We start from the raw sequence: 19,485 nt of genomic DNA on the forward strand, positions 1-19,485 counted from the left end.
CTTTACCCATTCATCTATCAATGGACACAGATTGCTTCCATATCTTGGCTATGGTAATATTGCTGCAATAAACATAGAGATGCATATATCTTTTTGAATTAGTGTTTTTGTTTTCCTGGGATAAATACCCAGGACTGGAGTTGTTGGATCATATGGTAGTTTGATATTTAATTTTTTTGAGGAAACTCCATACTGTTTTGCAGAGTGGCACCAATTTACTTTCCCACCAACAGTGCACAAGGGTTTCTTTTTCTTCACATCCTCACCAACACCTGGTATTTCTTGTCTTTTTGATGAAAGCCATTTTAACAGAAGTGAGGTGAAAACTCATTGTGGTTTTGTGCATTCCCCTGATGATTAGTAATGTTGAGCATCTTTTCATGTATCTGTTGGTCATCTGTATGACTTCTTTGGAAAAATATCTACTCAGATCCCTTGCTCATTTTTTTAGTCAGATTACTTGTTCTTTTGATACTGAGTGATATGAGTTCTTTATATATTTTGAATGTTAGCCTGGATATATCTTTTGCAAATATATTCTCCCATTCAGTAGGCTGCCTTTTCGTTTTATTGAATGGTTTCCTTTGTTGTACAAAACAGCACAGCATTTTCTTGATTAGTCTGGCTAAAGGTTTATCAATATTGTTTATCTTTCCAAAGAACCAGCTCTGAGTTTCATTGCTCTTTTCTGATGTTTTTGGTCTTTATTTCATTTATTGCCACTCTGATCTTCATTATTTCTTTCCTTCTACTAACTTTGGGTTTGGTTTTTTTTTTCTAGTTCCTTTAAGTGTAAGATTAGATTGCTTATTTGAGATCTTTCTTGTTTCCTGATGTAGGCCTATATTGCTATAAACTTCCCTCTTAGAACAGCTTTTGCTAAATCCCATATATTTTGGAATGTTGTGCTTGCATTTTCATTTGTCTCAAGGTATATTTTAATTTCCAGGTTCATCACTGCAATGATCCATTGGTTGTTTAGTAGCATGTATTTCGACTCCACATGTTTGTGGTTTTTGTTTTTTTTCTTGTAGTTGATTTCTAGTCTCATACTGTTGTGGTCAGAAAAGATGCTTGACATTTCAGTCTTTTTAAATTTATTAAGACTTGTTTTGTGACCTAGCATGTGATCTATGCTGGAGAATGTTCCATGTGTAATTGAAAAGAATGTGTATTCTGCTGCTTTTGGATGAAATGTTCTATATACATTCATTAAGTCAATCTGGTCTAATGTGCTGTTTAAGGCCAATGTTTCCAATTGATTTTCTGTCTGGATGATCTATCCATTTATGTAAGTGGGGCATTAAAATCCCCTACTATTATTGTGTTACTGTCAATTTCTCCCTTTATATCAGTTCATATTTGATTTATGCATTTAGGTGCTCCTATGTTGAGTGTATATGCATTTAACTGTTAAATATTCTTACTGGATTTATCCCTTTATCATTCTGTAATGCCCTTCTTTGTTTCTTGTTACAGTGTTTGCCTATTTTGTCTGATATAAGTACTGCTACCCCAGCTTTTTTTGTTGTTTCCATTTGCATGGAATACCTTTTTCAATCTTCTCACTTTAAGTCTGTGTGTGACTTTAGATCTGAAGTGACTCTCTTGTAGACAGCATATACATGGGTCTTGTTCTTTGATCCATTCAGCCACCCTTGTCTTTGGACTGGAACATTTCATTCATTTACTTTAAAGTAAATATTGATAGGTATGAACTTATTGCCATTTTGTTGATTGTTTTTTGGTTGTTTTTGTAGTTCTCTGTTCCACTCTTGCTCTCTCGCACTGTTCCCTTGTGATTTGATGACTATCTTTTGTGTTATGTTTAGATTCCTTTCTCTTTATTGTTTGCATATCTATTATAAGTTTTTGGTTTGTGGTTACTGTGAGGTTCATATATAACAACCTATGTATATAGGTGTCTATTTTAAGTTGATGATCTCCTAAATTTAAATGCATTCTAAAAGCACTCCATTTTTATTCTACTCATAATTTTTTACGTTTTTGATATCATATTTTACATCTTTTTATTTTTTGTATCCCTTAATTACTTATTGTAGATATAGGTGATTTTACTACTTTTGTCTTTTAACCTTCTTATTAACTTATTAAGTGTTTAATCCACTACTTTTACTATATACTTGCCCTTATCACTGAGAATTTTTCCTTTCATAATTTTCATATTTCTAGTTGTGGCCTTTTCTTTTCCACTGAGGAAAGTCCTTTTAACATTTCTTGTAAAACTGGTGATGCTGAACTCCTTTAGCTTTTGCTTATCTGTAAATTTATCTCTCCTTCAATTCTGAATGATAACCTTGCCAGGTTGAGTATTCTTCGTTGTAGTTTTTTTTCTTTTCAGCACTTTGAATATATCATGCCACTCCTTTCTGGCCTGCAGAATTTCTGCTGAAAAGTCAGCTGATGGTCTTAGGGAGTTCTCTTGTACATAACTAGTTGCTTTTCTCTTGCTGCTGTTAGGATTCTCTCTTTATCTTTAATTTTTGACATTTTAATTATAATGTGTCCTGTTGTGAACTCCTTTGAGCTCATCTTCTTTGGGACTCTCTGTGCTTTCTGGACCTGGATGTCTGTTTCACTCCCCATGTTAGGGAATTTTTCAGCTGTTATTTTTTTCAAATAATTTCTCTGCAACTTTTCTCTCTCGTCGCCTTCAGCGACTCCTATAATGGGAATTTTAGTACACTTGATGTTGCCTCAGAGGCCCCTTAAACTATCCTCATTTTGTAAAATTCTTTTTCCTTTTCTCTATTCACCTTGAGTGACTTCCACTACTCTTTCTTCCAGATCACTGATTCATTCTCCTGTATCACTTAATCTACCATTGATTCCCTATAGTCTATTTTTCATTTCAGTTATGGTATTCTTCAGCTCTGATTGGTTCTTTTTTATATTTTCTAACTCTTTGTTGAAGCTCTTACTGTGCTTACCTATCTTTATCCCAAGTTTGGTGAGCATCTATATGATCATTACCTTGAACAACTTATCAGGTAGATTGTTTATCTCTGTTTCATTTAGTACTTTTTCTGAGGTTGTGTCTTGTTTCTTCATTTAAAACATATTCCTCTGTCTCTTCATTTTGGCTAAATCTTTGTGCTTATTTCTTTGTATTAAGTATGTCTGTTACATCTCCCAATCTTGGAGAAGAGGCCTTATGGAAGAGATATCCTATGGGGCCCAGCAGCACACTCCACTCTGGCCACCAGAGCTAGATGCTCCAGTGGTTTCCGCTATGTGGACTGTAGGTACCCTTCTGTTGTGGTGGAGCTGACTATTGTGGGCACACTGGAGGCTAGTCTGGCCCCCAACCCAGTTGGCTGTGAGGCCCTAACTTCTGTGGTTGCTGCAGGCATGCTGTGGGTGGGGCAGGCCTCTGGTGCTAATAGGCTACAGGGAGGATTCCAAATTGGCACCTGCCAGTACCAGTGTCAGCAGTAGAATGAGATCACAAAAATGGCTGCTGCCAGCATCTCAGTCCCAAGAGGAGCCTCCTGCCTCTCTGGGAGGCTCTCCAAGATCAGCAAGTGGGTCTGACCCAGGCACCTTTCAAACTTCTGACTCTGCACCTGGGACTTGGGACATGCAAGATTTTGTGTGTGCCTTTTAAGAGCATAGACTAGGTTTCCTACACCTCTCTGGCCCTCTTGAATGTAAGGCCCACTGGCTTTCAAAGCCAAATGTTTCAGGGCCTTGTCTTCCCACTACAGGACCCCTGGGCTGGGGAGCCTGATGAGGGGCTCTGATACCTCAATCTTCAGAGGGACCTCTGGGGTTGTGATATCCCTCCTGCTTGTGGGTCACTACACCAGAGGTGTGGGTACTGACCAGACTGCACCACCTTACCTCCTACCTATCTCACTGTGGCTCCTTTTTTATATTTTTATTTGTGGAAAATCTTTTCTGCTAGTCTTCAGGTCATTCTCAGTGATAGCTGTTTAGTAAGTACAGTTGACACTTGAACAAAGCAAGGGTTAATCCACATATAACTTATAGTTGGTCCTCCATATCCATGATTCCTCTGCCTCTGCAGATTCAACTAACCACAGACCATGTAATAACATAGTATTTACTACTGAAAAATATTTACATAAAAGTGGACCCAGGCAGTTCAAACTCACGTTGTTCAAAGTCAACTGTACTTGTAATTTTGGTATGCTTATGGAAGAAGGTGAGCTCAGGATTTTCCTACCCCACCAACTTGATCCCAATCCCCAAGGCCAAGGTCGTGCATTTTCTTATCTGTTTCATTGACCATCATTCAATAATTATTGTATTACATCTCCCCATGTCAATAATCCAGACTATTAACCTACCAAATATAAAATTTTAATCTTAATAAAATATCCCCAATAACAATAAAACTCCTAGGTGAATAGGACAATACTACAGTTGACTTTTGTAAGCCATCATTTGAATATATCTATCTAATGCTGTAGCCAAATTATTTACTCATGAGTGACACAAAGAAATTCCTCATCTTGGGTAAAAATCTACTGGAAAATTAGACGTATGGCTGAGATAGAGAATGATTATGACTTGTTAGTAATCACACTGATACACTCAAGACACATTCACACACACTGATTCCTTCTTGCTGGAACACTCAGATTTCCAACAAGTTCATATACGCATTTAAATACTTTTGTCTTCCTGTTTTGAAGATACCTATCACAGACAGATGATGTTTTAGACTCTGATTCCTTTGAACACAAGGTTTTCCTTAGGGGATCTAATGTGCTTGGTCAAATCATAAAGTTGAATTATAGGGGTCCAAAGTCTATGTCAGAAGGTCAGAAGGTACTTGTTTTAAAAAACAAAGGAGGTATTCACAGTTTAAAGCAATGATATATTTAGATCCATGTTATGGCATATGGGGTAGATAGTCACCAATTCTATTTTCTTTTTCTCAGAAAAAAAAAAAAGCATAAAACTCCAGTGTTCCCTATAGTTGGATTAGGTTCAAGTACAGACCGGGTTTTGGCCAGTGACATGTAGAGGGAAGTAATATACCACGTTCATGCCTGTTTCATAAGATCCAATGCATGAGCATTCATAAAGGCAACCATAGAGATGATGCACTGAACATGACAACATCACAAGATGAAAGACAGCGACTTCAACTTCACTGGACAGTGATTTGAGAAAGAAACAAACCTTTATTTACTTAGGCACTAAGCTCTGAGACTCAAGAGCTCGTTTACTACTGCACCATAACTAACTCAATCTGACTGAGAACGCGGCACTAGCCATGGGGAATACTACCACAAAACTAAAGATGCGGCAGGGCATCAGGCAGCAAAGAAGCTGATATCACAATCTGGAAATATGTGATCTAAGTTCTGCAGGGGGGGGAAAAAAGTTGTAAGACTGTTATCGATGGTAATTTGATGGATATACTCCTAAGTCTGAAGCTCTAGAGTAAGATGATGGAAAACAGTCACACCATTAGTGTATACTGGTTAGTATAGGCTGCATTTGGCAAGGCATTACATGAAATGGATGAGTTCAGGAAAGAAGTGACTGGTTTGGAACACTTTAAAATACAATTTTCATCTCAGGAGTCATACTTCATTGAAATAGTAGTGTTTCCCAATTTCCACAGGGCCATTATATATTTAACATTAAGGATTAACACTGTCTATCTTAAATCCACTAGCCAAACATCATTAGCTGCTCTATTTTTAGCCAGGTCTATTCATATTGGGTGGTGGAGGGACAAAGACTGGACGTGTGGAGAAAGGAAAAAATAATGCAGCTGTATCCCAGCCTTTTAGAAGATCCCTTCTGAGTGAGTGGGTTAGAGTCTGTTTATGCTCTCCCTAACAATGCAGTATTTTTTAATAGCATATGGACTCTTTTGAATGTTTAGTGAACTTTCACATCAGGAAGGAAAATAAGCAAGACCATTATCCTACAACTTTCTTCCTAAGACAGAAAAAAATATAAATCTAAACACGATATTCAAATTCTCTTGAAAGACCAACTATAGATCTGGGGTGGAGAAACTTGAAGAGTGTGATCTGGTATTCATTTCAGCAAGCTGAATTTAATTTTCTACTTTGGAAGGCAATGTATGATAGTCATTGTTTAACATCATTCCTCTTAGGCCTCAAAAATCCCCATAAAAGAAACCTTATGGGGAATTTTTGTGGCTCATATTATGCCAAAGTTCTGAAAAGAGTGAGCTCGAACTTGGTGACCAATAGAGTTTCCTTCTTGACCAAGGAGGAATAGCTTTGATCACCATCTGGACCACATGGAAAGCATTGAGAACCTGGGTGGGGAAGAGCCAAATAAATCACGTTGGTACCATCTGGCAATACTAAAAGCTGGGAAGGGGGTGGAAATTGCCACGGGCCAGTCCTGAAAAGACTACCTAGCCAGAGAAAAACTTAATGAGTTAACAGAGTAGGAGTCTTCTTGAAATAAGAATCAGGAGACGTAGGCTCTAAGACAGACCCTCCCTCTGACCATATATGTGACTTTAGGACAAGCCATGCCTCCATTTTAGACTTCATTCTCTTATTCTATAGAATGACGGAGTTGGGCTTTATTATGGACTGCCAAGTGAAATACCTATGAGCATGTAGCAGGTAGTCTAATAGGGAGACCCACACACAGTGGGGACCATGGCTAAGTGAAGAACACATGCCCTTCCAAAGGGAAAGCTGCTATTCAACTCCAGCTAATTAATGCTATGCAGAATACAGGCCCAGCATTGACAAATGTCCAATTTTGTTTAAGAGAAGCTAGAAATCAGGGATTTTTATGAAAAAAAAAATTTCATTCCTAAACATTCACACCTAATTCAATTTTTTAAGCACATTACTGCCCAAACAACACCAACAAAGAATATCTGCTGGCATGTTGTGGCCTGGAGACCACATTTGTCCCCCAGGCATTGTCAGATAACTAACTCAGCTAACTATCCCCTCACATCTTTGAAGATAAATTTAAATTAATCACCTGATAAATGACATTTTGTTTCCTCAATCTATAATCCATTTTCTCTCACCTTCAACGTGTTCAGAAATGAACATACACAGTGTGGGGACCCTAAAGATTTGTCTTCCTCCCTCACCCCACTGAAGCTATGTTCCCTGTTACCCATGATTTCCTGACTGCCAGCTCGAAAGGCAATCGCCCTGCCTTCATTCTTAACCAATTTCTAGCAACTCAAATCATTAACAACACCTCTTCTTGAAAAACAGCCTGTTCTGGGTTTTCACGTTTCTAATCACCTTGTCCCAGATTCTTCCACTGCCTCCTTTTTTCCTTCCACTTCCTAAATGTGGGTGTTCCCAGAGATGCAGTCCCAGCCTTCCAGTAATCTCTTTAAGTTCTTATCCAAAGATCTCATCTGTAACTTCAGCTTCAGTCCTCACTAGATTCACTCATATGCACAAACATCTCCTCTCCTGAGGAGCTCCAAGTCTCCATTTGTAATGTCCATTTGAACATTTCTGCTTGGACTATGTTGCCCATTCCTTAAGTTTGCTCCAAAGTCATTGTTTTCTCCAAAACTTCTTCTCCCTTGTGTTCCTCTTGCTACTAAAGATCTCCCACCATTCTTCACACCATGCCTCCAGTTACTGCAAGTTAAAATCCTAATTATCTTTTTTTTTTTACATCTTTATTGGAGTATAATTGTTTTACAATGGTGTGTTAGTTTCTGCTTTATAACAAAGTGCATCAGTTATACATATGTTCCCATCTTTGACTCACCTCACTCACATCCACATTTAATGATCTATTCACGATATTGGGAGCATTCATCTCTAACTTTCTAAGGAAGGCACCTGCAATTACCACTTCTGGGTTATATACACCACTTGCATCTTTCTTACTTCCTAACTCTAGTCTGTATTAGGCACTGCCACCACGTTATCACTTGCATCACGTCATAGGCTCACTTCCACTGCCCCAAGGGACAAATACCAAATTTCTGTATCTGACATTCAAAGTCCACTGTTTGGCCCATAGCCATCTTCCCCATCCTCTCAATACAGAAGACCTTCTCTTCCAGCCAAACCAGACTAACCATTGTTCTCCAAACACTATATTTAGTTTTTGCTTAAAAGGTCCTCCCTTGTAATTTCTACCTGTTCAACTCCTATTCATTCTTCAAGGCCCAGTTCAACTTGCATCTTCTTCCAAAAGCTTTTTAAATTACCTAGGCCCAAGTGATATCTCCTTTAACAGATCTTAAGGAAATGTTTTTTGGTGCTGCTTCCTCATCTAGAGAAGAAATCTCAGGTGTTAGCTTCTAAAAGCGTTATTGTTCTGCCTTTCACATGTAGGTGTATGGTAAAATTTGGTGTGTGGTATGAAGTAGGAGCCCAAAGTTGTTGCTGTTGTTGTTGTTTTGCATGGATATGTAATTTTTCCTAGCACTATGGATGTCTACTATTTCCCTACTGTTATCCAGTGCCAACTCTGTCATAAATTAAGGTATCAAATGTGTGAGAGGTGGTTTTTAGGCTGGCAACTCCATTCTCTTGGCCTATTAAGAATTCTTGCACCAATTTCACATTGGCTCAGTTAATATAGCTTTTATAATGTCTTGATAATCAGTAGAGGCTGTCCTTCTACTTTGTTCTTCTTTAAGAGCATCTTGCCTATTCTAGGCCCTTTCCTTAAAAATTTCCATATAGATTTCAGTATCAGCTATTCAAGTACCCCTCTCTCCCTCTCCCTTCAAAACAATTAACAACTCAGTTAGGATTTTGATCATTGTTTCTTTGGATTTCAGATCAACTTACCTCTTATTTTCCCTGTTTTGGTTTGTTTTTTTGTTTTTTGTCTGACTAGGCTTTATTTGCATGCTTTACGTTTAATTTTCTATTTTTTCCAGTTTCTGAAGATGAAAATCTTGGGAATTTCCTTTTATTCATTTCCTTTCATTCGTTTATGCATTTAGCTATATTCACAATTTTTAATATGTCATATTTTCTTATTCATTCTATTCCAGATATTCTCTATTTTCTTTTGTGACTTCCTCTTTGATTCATGGACAATTTAGAAGTATGCTGTTTAACCACATATTTTGTAATTTTCCAGATATCTTTCTGTTACTGATTTCTAGTTTAATTCTAGAGTGATCAGAGAACATTCCTTTTAAGATTTCAATTCTTTAAAACTTGTTGAGATTTGTTTTATGGTACAGAATATGTTCTACTTTAATGAATGTCAATTAGGTCATATTGGTTGATAGTGTTGTTTACACCTTCTACATTCTTAATTATTTTCTCTCTACTTGATTCATTGATCACTAAGTGGGAAGTGTTGACATCTCCAAATGTAATTATGGATTTTTCTGTGTCTATCAGCTTTGCTTTGAGTATTTTGAAGTCCTGCTGTGCTTCAAATACACATTTAAATTGTTATGTCTTCTTTGTGAATTGGCTTCTTTATCAATAAGTAATGTTCCTCCTAATCCTGGATAATATTTCTTGGGCGAAGTCTATTTTGTCTGATTTTAACATGGTCACTCCACTTTCTTTTGATTTGTGTTTGTATGGTGTATCTTCTTCCATCTTTTTACTTTTAAGAGATCCAAGTATTTAGCTTAAAATAGTATTAGGTAGACAATATAGAGTCAGTTCTTATATTATCATCTAACCTGACAATCTCTGCCTTTTAATCAGCATAGCTAGATAATTTAAGTTAATTATTAATAAAGTGAGTTTAAATCTACCACCTCTCTTGTTGGTTCCTATTTCCCAGATGTTCCTATTTTCCCTTTTTTGTAACCATTTAGATTAATTGTGTATTTTTTATTATTTTTCTCTCCACAATTGGCTTATTAGTTATACTGCCTTCTTTAAAATTTTAAAGGTTGCCCTAAAGTTGACACTATATATTTTTAATTTATCATAGTCTGTTTTAAAATAATGTTATTTTACATACTGTGTAAGAAAAACAATATATTTCCAGTTTCTCTCTCCTATAATTTGTACTTTTTTGTCTTACATTTTATTTTTACATATATTACAAAGCCTTTAATACATTTTCATTATTTTTGCTTTAAATTGTCAATTAGCTTTTAGAGTGATTAAAAATAAGTTAAAAATATATATCTTATATTTTCCTTTATTTTTAACATTATTGGTGCTCTTCATTATTTTGGTAAATCTAAGTTTCCACCTAGTATCATACCCCTTCTGCATGAAGAACTTTCTTTCATAAAGATATAACTTCATTGTCTTCTGGCTTTCATAATTTCTAACAAGCCCACTATATATATTTTTTTTTTGGTTATTTGAAATTGTAAAATATCATTTCTCTGACTGTTTTCATGATCTCTTTATCTTTGATTACAATCATGTTTCAAATTTCCTGTTTACTTAGTTTTTAATTTTTTTGTTTGTTTTCAGTATTGATCCTGCTTGCAGTTCTCTGAGCTTCTTGGATTTGTAGTTTGATATATTCCATTATTTTGGGAAAGTTCTCAATCTTTATCTCTTTAAGTATTTTGTTTGCCTCATTCTCTCTTTATCTTCTTCAAGAACTCTAGTACACATATATTAGACCATTTACTATTGTTCCAAAACTCTTGGATGTTATCTTTTTTAATATTTTTTTTACACTTTGTGTTTCAGTTTGGATAATTTATATTATTCAGTTTGAATAATTTCCATAATTTTTCTTGACTTATCTTCAAGCTCACTCCTTCTTTCCTCAGTTGTATTAAGCCTATTGATGAATTTGTCAAAGAAATTCAATTATAATATCCATTTTTTAAAAAACTTTGTTTATAAATGGCTTATTCTTATAGTTTCATGTTTCTTCTTAAGTTTCCCATCTGTATATACATGTTGTCCACCTACTTTTCCCAGTAGAACCTTTAACATAATTGTTATCATTATTTAAAGTCTTTACCTGATTGTTCTTGGTCATCTCTGCATCTGGATCTTTTGATTCCCTTACCTCTTGACAGTGGGTTGTATTTTTTTTCACAATTTTTGTCTTGTAATTTTTTAAAATGAATATCCATCATTATATGTAGGACAATTGAATCTGAGGCAACTAGTATTTATGCTCCTCTTCTGTCAAGCCCCTTGAATTAGACGTTAAGTTAATCTAGTCAAATAATGAGCTGTATCTGGTTTCACTTCAGTGCACCAACTTCAGAGCAAGCTTCAAACTCCTCTGGTAGTGGCTTGCAATTGCCTTGTGCTTAGTTGGGAACTGGAGCACCAAGCAGTTTTTCTCAGTGTCCAGGCTCCATCTCAGCTGCCACATGCCTACCCCACAGAGGAGGGATCGTTCCACGCTCTTACCACACCCCCAGCTGTAGATTGCTATTGCTTGATGCTCAAGGCTAGACTTGGTGAAGGGGGTTCCCTCTCTTCCTGGTTTGGCCTCAGTCTTAGGCAGGCCTTGTGTTCCTGGAACTTGGGATGGAGGGTTTTCAGCATTTCTGCCTTTCTTACAATGGCAACCAAGCTCTGCATTGCATCTGTGGTTCATCTTGGGCAGGAGTTTCCTGCCTTCCTCTATGGTAGCAGACTAGTGCTTGGTCTTACTATGAGATCCAGAGCCCAGGCTACTTGGCTCTCCCATGGGGATAAAGGGTTTTCTTCTACTCTTTTCCTAGTCACAGTGGTTCTTTCCACCTGTGAGTGACAGTGTTTGCCGCCCCTCCTCGGTGGCTTAAGACCTTTTATTCATAGGTGAGAAGAGACTAGGAACAGAGAAGCTTTGAGTTTTTCTGCAGAAGGCACAGATCACCTCTGCATGCCTGTGCCCCAAGGAGAAGTGCAATTTTCTGTCCTCCCCTCATGAGCACCCAGTAAAGGTAGATAGAAAAGATCTTGCTAGTAAATGAGAACTCATCTATTTCACTCTGGCATGGTAGCCCACACTTGGCTTTGAACAGCTGGTTAAAATTTTAGCTGATTTATTCTGACCTGCTTATATGGTATGGTCTCTTCGTTTAGTTGAGACCACTCATATTCCATGGACTTGTCATTCTGGAATTTAGGTTACTTTGTGACCTCAGCTCTCTAACGGGCTCAAGAAAAGTTATCACTTTGGAGTGTACCTGACTTTTTCTCCTTGTTAGGGTGGGTAGGAGCAGCTTTCTTTCCAGGTTTTTACATACTAGGTGAAAGTGGAGAAAAGTAACTTACTTTTATTGGAATATCTGCCACTTGTTTAGTTCTTTAGGACCTGAAAAACTATAGATAACTTTGTAAATGCATTTAAGAAGTATTTTAGGTGTCCTGCATCATTACACAAAAAAGTAATTCTTGTCACAACAAGAAGTCAAGATCCTCAACATTCAGGAACTCACTTTCCTAATAAGCTTTTCTGAAAAAAATAATAATAATGTTTTTTAATGATCATAATACTTATCAAGAAAGAATATAGAATCAGTTCCACTGAAGGGAATTATACAAGGACTTTATCATAATAAAAGCTAATATACAAGAGAAACAATATTGCATAAATGTGACTTAGCCTCAAACCAAAACAAAGACTATATTTAATATAACTTATATAACTTTACAAGGACCTCTGTTTAAGTTAGTCTCATCAATAAGATAGTCCCATAATATGGATCCTCAGGATTCACAATAGCACGATTTCAAATAAGATTTAAGTTTGTCCTTCTTGAAAGCAGGACTGACTAGTTTGTTTTCAAGAGTCCACCAGAGGTGTAAGTTTTATACTGGTATGCTTCTTATATTTAAAAATATCACTCTATTCATACGTATTTGTAATAGCCATTCTTCTCCATACTTATCTGTAGATTCTATGGCTTAAATAACAAATACCTCCTTGCCACATTTTAGTTTTATTTATTTATTCAACAAAAATACACCAAGTTCCTACTATAAGCCATATGCTAGCGATACAAAGTTGGAAGGCATGGTTCATTGCTTCAAGAAATTTACAATCTCTGTGAGACATATATTAAGATAATACAGTGCGATCACTACTAATATAGAGGCACAGTCAATGAGAAAATAGAGCAATAGAAATATGAAATAATAAGAGATAGGAAATAGTAAGGATTACAGTGGGAAATCTACTGGTCCTAATGACTCTGGTCAAAGAACATTAAAATTAGTGACTAACATGAATTAAATTATTTAAGGAGTAGGAAGTATATGCCAAGGCCCAAAACACAATGTAAATGGAGAAAACTAATAATGTTTCATACTCCACTGAGGCACAAATGAAAACTTCACTTTAAAACAGGGACAATAATTGGTAAATGAGTAACAGTAGAAACAATCTTGGGGAATTATAAGAAGTCAAATGAAATAAATCCAGGATTTATTTAGAACACTAAACAAATCCAAAAATCCTTTGATATCAAAGGCTAGGTGGTAGACCAGCAGCCTGATTGAAACCAGTCTAATACTCTTTCATTTAACAAATCATTGGGTGTCTACTCTCTGCCAGGCACTTTGCAAAATGTTTGGGCAACATTAGTGAACAGAACCAAGATGCCTATATTTGATGCTGCCTACATTCTGTGACAAGGAAAATGCCCACAAGGGCCATAATCAACCACAATGTGAAAAAGGTTCTATGACATTAACAGTTAATATGTATTAGGTACTTATTATGCACTGAGTTCTCTTCTTCTTAGAGATTTATATGTATCAATGATGTGGTAGATTTCATTACTATTCCCAATGCACTCTGCAGAATATTTAAGCACAGAAGTTAGCCCTGTAGCTATATCGGGCTGAGCTTACAACTCAGTCATGATCATCAACGATTGACACAGAAAATGGAGAATAACACTTCAAAACTGTATAAAAATTTTTAAATTAAAATTAAAAAAAAAAACAGAACAACAATCAGGCACCAAAGAACCATAGATGGGAGAACCCTCAGTTTTAGAAAGTAAAATAAAGTACCCTAGTTTTGTGTTTGGCTCACTCAGCATGTGGATTTCCCTCTGACTCCAGTGTAACAATGAAAAATAACCCGATTAAGGCAACTAGAAATGCAAATCAAGAAATTCTGAGGACCTCTGAAGCATCTTGTACCATTAAGAGAGAATACTGTATGTGCAGAAGAAAATTTCTGAAGGCATGTTGTTCTAAAATTACAAGAGCGTATGACATTACAACTATGAGAAAACTAAATTACACAAGAGAAACCTCCTGAATAAATATCTTACATGTCTGCCGAAATTTAACAAACATTTCAACTCAATTCAGAATGTTGCTGTGGGGATTCTCAAATCTTGGCCAAGAGTTTCTGCCTATAACTTTGCAACCATTAGGCGTGTCTGGCAGAGTACCTGGCACATACAGTAGGGAAGAGGAGCCTCCTGGCAAATTTGTTTGAACTGATCTGAACTTGGAAATTAAGAAAGGCTCTGTGGGTCTTACACGTCCAGAAAGAGAGAAAACTTATACTATCTCATTCCCGATTATAGGAAAATAAGTTCAGACAGCTTTGAGGAAAATTCATATTACTTATGAGTTTCATACTTTGTGCATAAAGAGGTAGCATCATCAACTAGATGAAAAGGAAATCATGTCCTGAATGAAGAGTTGACTCTGAGCAAGGAATTTTAGAGCCTTTACTTGCTGGGTCTCAAGTTTTTATACACTATGAATATGATAAATTAATTTAGATTATCGAGGTCTTCCCAAAAGTCAAAATAAAGACTTCCTTTCCCTGGAATAGGACTGAACCAAAAGAAAGTTTTAAATACTGCAGAGTCGAGAAATAGGACACTGATCTTTTTCATCCAATAGAATAGACACCCTTAAATCTAGGACTGTATAGGCTGTATTTACCACAGACTTTAGGACATTAACCAGTCTGCTGAAATTCTGCCCTCAACAGTAGCCATTCCATTGCCTCAGCCTTACTTAAATTTCAATTCAGAGTCAACTCTTTTTCCCTTCCTTTCAGCCAAACTTCAGGAGCTTTGAAGGCAATCCAAGGAATAGTCTACAGATAGGTTTGGTAGTTTGTTTCCATTGAAATAAAACTTATTCATTCCTTTTTACTAGGTTAGCTTGCAAATGGTTTTCAAAAATTATTATACATTCATAAATGTTAATTAATCCAATTGATTAGTAAAATAATACTGACTCAGATCATGTTAGCATTGCCACTGTCTCTGCCTATTGCTTCTCATATTAATAGAGAAAAATTAATAGAGAGAAAATGCAAGTCTCAGCTAGCAGTAGACATAACCCAAACAATCATCCCAGAACACAGATTCCAAAAAAGAAAATAAATATTGATACTAAAATGTGGAAAAGGGTGTATTACATTTTTTCATAAGACCTATTGTATGATTTGTTTTGGATACCACTTAATTTCATGGATGAAACTAGCACTGCAATCCACTAACATATTTTCCATTTTAAAATAAAAAATTTTGACCTGAGCTCTGTTAGATGGCTGCCTTCAAGTAGCTGAATTATTGAAAACAGCCTTAACATAGTCTTCCATGAAGTATGCATGCTCTTATAAGTTTGAATACATTTATTTGTAAGTTAACATTTTTTTTTTTTTTTTGTAAGTTAACATTTTAAAAGTTTGTGTGCAGCTATCTCTAAATATTTATGAGTGTACTTCACCATTAAGTCAGGAGACAGGAATAAAAAACTGCAAGAAACATTCTTGAAACACATGCAAGTATCAAATTTTTTTAAAAAAGGAATGAATCAAATATTCTAATTCTTATAGCTTTTTAAAACTGCTCTATTGAGGTATGATTGACTGTACTTCATTTATGCATTCATTCAATCATTCATTCATTCGTGTTTATTATTTTTCATTCTTCCTCTAATATATTACCCTAGATTAGCATTGTTGTCATAACAGCCTGTGTTATACTAGGAGTTGTTTTAAGAAAGTGTTACAACATGGATTTGCTGTCCCACTATTATTCTCTCTGGGAGGGTAATAAGAGGCCTATGATTAATACATAGGGCAGGTGAGAGTAGAGTACCAAGGGTATAGAAAATATTTATCCCAATACTATTCTTCCCAACATTCACCATAAATATTATACAGTCATTTGTTTTCAGAGTCAATTATGGCCCAGTGATTTGTCACAGAATAGGATTAAGAGATGTTTGAAATTGCTAGTAAACATGGGGCTTCTTCTGCAGGGGAAAGTTCTAAAATTAGATTGTGGTGATGGTTGTACAACCCTGTGAATATAATAAACACCATTAAATTGTACACTTTAAACAGGGGAATTTTATGGTATGTGAGTTAAATCTCAATAAGGCTGTTTTTAAAAGATGTATTGTGTCTAGATAGCAGGAATTTTAATGATTACTTTAAGAGGTTACAGATTATAGACTAAATTCTAATTCAGGCTTTGGAGTCAGACTGACCTGGGTCTGATTTTGGGGGGGTTGGGGAGGAGTAGAAGCACTTCCTTCCTCTACACAACTGTGGGGTTCCGGGGAGCAAGCGGAATGCATAACCCACTAACAAAGCTAAGAAAATCGTCACCATCCACATTTTTTTCTTTTTACCTTCTGACCTCTTTCACACATTTCTCTGCCCCCACCCCGAATCCCTTGCCCCTGGCAAACACCAATGTGTTCTCTGTATCTACAAGCTTTTTTTTTTAATTTTTTAATGCTCTGTCTATATTTATTCATTTAATCTCCATAACAATGCTAAATTATTATCCTTATAATACAGAAAAGAAAACTGAGGCACACATTAGGTAGAGCTAGAATTTGAATACTTGTCAGCCTGACCCCAAAGACTCTTTCACTACTCCATAATTCCAAAAATAATTGTGATATGCTAGTGGCAGATTGGGTGACAGTATGAGACCAGTGGACATGCCAGATCTAAATAAATTATTGATATTATACTCTATGGACTCTAATATCTAATTTTGATTTTGAAAAATAACCTTGAATGCTGACTATAAAGAGGGATTTCTACTTTTTTTCTTTTAATGATAAAGTATTCTTTTTTTGTTAACATCTTTATTGGAGTATAATTGCTTTACAGTGGTGTGTTAGCTTCTGCTTTATAACAAAGTGAAACACTTATACATATACATATGTCCCCATATCTCTTCCCTCTTGTGTCTCCCTCCCTCCAACACTCCCTATCCCACCCCTCTAGGTGGTCACAAACCACTGAGCTGATCTCCCTGTGCTCTGCGGCTGACTCCCTCTAGCTATCCATTCTTTGTTTGGTAGTGTATATATGTCCATGCCACTCTCTCACTTTGTCCCAGCTTACCCTTCCCCCTCCCCATATCCTCAACTCCATTCTCTAGTAGGTCTGTGCCTTTATTCCCATCTAGCCCCTAGGTTCTTCAGGACAATTTTCTTTTTTTTTAGAATCCATATATATGTGTTAGCATATGGTATTTGTTTTTAATTTTGTGACTTACTTCCCTCTGTATGACAGACTCTAGGTCCATCCAACTCACTACAAATAACTCAATTTCATTTCTTTTTATGGCTGAGTAATATTCCATTGTATATATGTGCCACAACTTCTTTATCCATTCATCTGTCAATGGACACTTAGGTTGCTTCCACGTCCTGGCTACTGTAAATAGAGTTTTAACGAACATTGTGGTACATGACTCTTTTTGAATTGTGCTTTTCTCCGGGTATATGGCCACTAGTGGGATTGCTGGCTCATATGGTAGTTCTATTTTTACTTTTTTAAGGAACCTCCATACTGTTCTCCATAGTGGCTGTATCAACTTACATTCCCACCAACAGTGCAAGAGGGTTCCCTTTTCTCCACACACTCTCCAGGATTTATTGTTTGTAGATTTTTTTTTTTTTTTTTTTTTTGGGCTGTGTTGGGGCTTCGTTTCTGTGCGAGGGCTTTCTCTAGTTGCAGCAAGTGGGGGCCATTCTTCATCGCAGTGCACAGGCCTCTCACTATCGCGGCCTCTCTTGTTGCAGAGCACAAGCTCCAGACACGCAGGCTCAATAGCTGTGGCTCACAGGCCTAGTTGCTCTGTGGCATGTGGGATCTTTCCAGACCAGGGCTCGAACCCGTGTCCCCTGCATTGGCAGGCAGACTCTCAACCACTTTGCCACCAGGTAAGCCCTGTTTTTAGATTTTTTGATGATGGCCATTTTGACTGGTGTGAGATGATATCTCATTGTAGTTTTGATTTGCACTTCTCTAACGATTAATGATGTTGAGCATTCTTTCATGTGTTTGTTGGCAATCTGTATATCTTCTTTGGAAAAATGTCTATTTAGGTCTTCTGCTCATTTTTGGATTGGGTTGTTTGTTTTTTTGATATTGAGCTGCTTGTAAATTTTGAAGATCAACCCTTTGTCAGTTGCTTAGTTTGCAAATACTTTCTCCCATTCTAAGGGTTGTCTTTTCGTCTTGTTTATGGTTTCCTTTGCTGTGCAAAAACTTTTAAGTTTCATTAGGTCCCATTTGTTTATTTTTGTTTTTATTTCCATTTCTCTAGCAGGTGGGTCAAAAAGGATCTTGCTGTGATTTATGTCATCGAGTATTCTGCCTATGTTTTCCTCTAAGAGTTTTATACTGTCTGGACTTACATTTAGGTTTTCATCCATTTTGAGTTTATTTCTGTGTATGGTGTTATGGAGTGTTTTAATTTCATTCTTTTACATGTAGCTGTCCAGTTTTCCCAGCACCACTCACTGAAGACGCTGTCTTTTCTCCATTGTATATTCTTATTTCCTTTATCAAAGATAAGGTGACCATATGTGCATGGGTTTATCTCTGGGCTTTCTATCCTGTACCATTGATCTATATTCCTGTTTGTATGCCAATACCATACTGTCTTGTTTACTGTAGCTTTGTAGTATAGTTTGAACTCAGGCAGCCTGATTCCTCCAGCTCTGTTTTGCTTTCTCAGGATTGCTTTGGCTATTCGGGGTCTTTTGTGTTTCCATAAAAATTGTGAAAATTTTTGTTCTAGTTCTGTGAAAAATGCCAGTGGTACTTTGAAAGGGATTGCATTGAATCTGTAGATTGCTTAGGGTAGTAGAGTCATTTTCACAATGTTGATTCTTCCAATCCAAGAACACGGTATATCTCTCCATCTATTTGTACAACCTTTAATTTCTTTCATCAGTGTCTTATAATTTTCTGCAAACAGGTCTTTTGTCACCTTAGGTAGGTTTATTCCTAGATATTTTATTCTTTTTGTTGCAATGGTAAATGGGAGTGTTTCCTTAATTTCACTTTCAGATTTTTCAACATTAGGATATAAGAATGCAAGAGATCTCTGTGCATTGATTTTGTATCCTTCTACTTTATCAAATTCATTGATTAGCTCTAGCAGTTTTCTGGTAGCATCTTTAGGATTCTCTAGGTATAGTATCATGTCATCTGCAAACAGTGACAGCTTTACTGCTTCTTTTCCAATTTGGATTCCTTTTATTTCTTTTTCTTCTCTGATTGCGGTGGCTAAAACTTCCAAAACTATGTTGAATAATAGTGGTGAGAGTGGGCAAGCTTGTCTTGTTCCTGATCTTAGTGGAA

This window comes from Phocoena phocoena, chromosome 5, assembly GCF_963924675.1.
Source record: "Phocoena phocoena chromosome 5, mPhoPho1.1, whole genome shotgun sequence".
Classification (NCBI taxonomy): domain Eukaryota; kingdom Metazoa; phylum Chordata; class Mammalia; order Artiodactyla; family Phocoenidae; genus Phocoena; species Phocoena phocoena.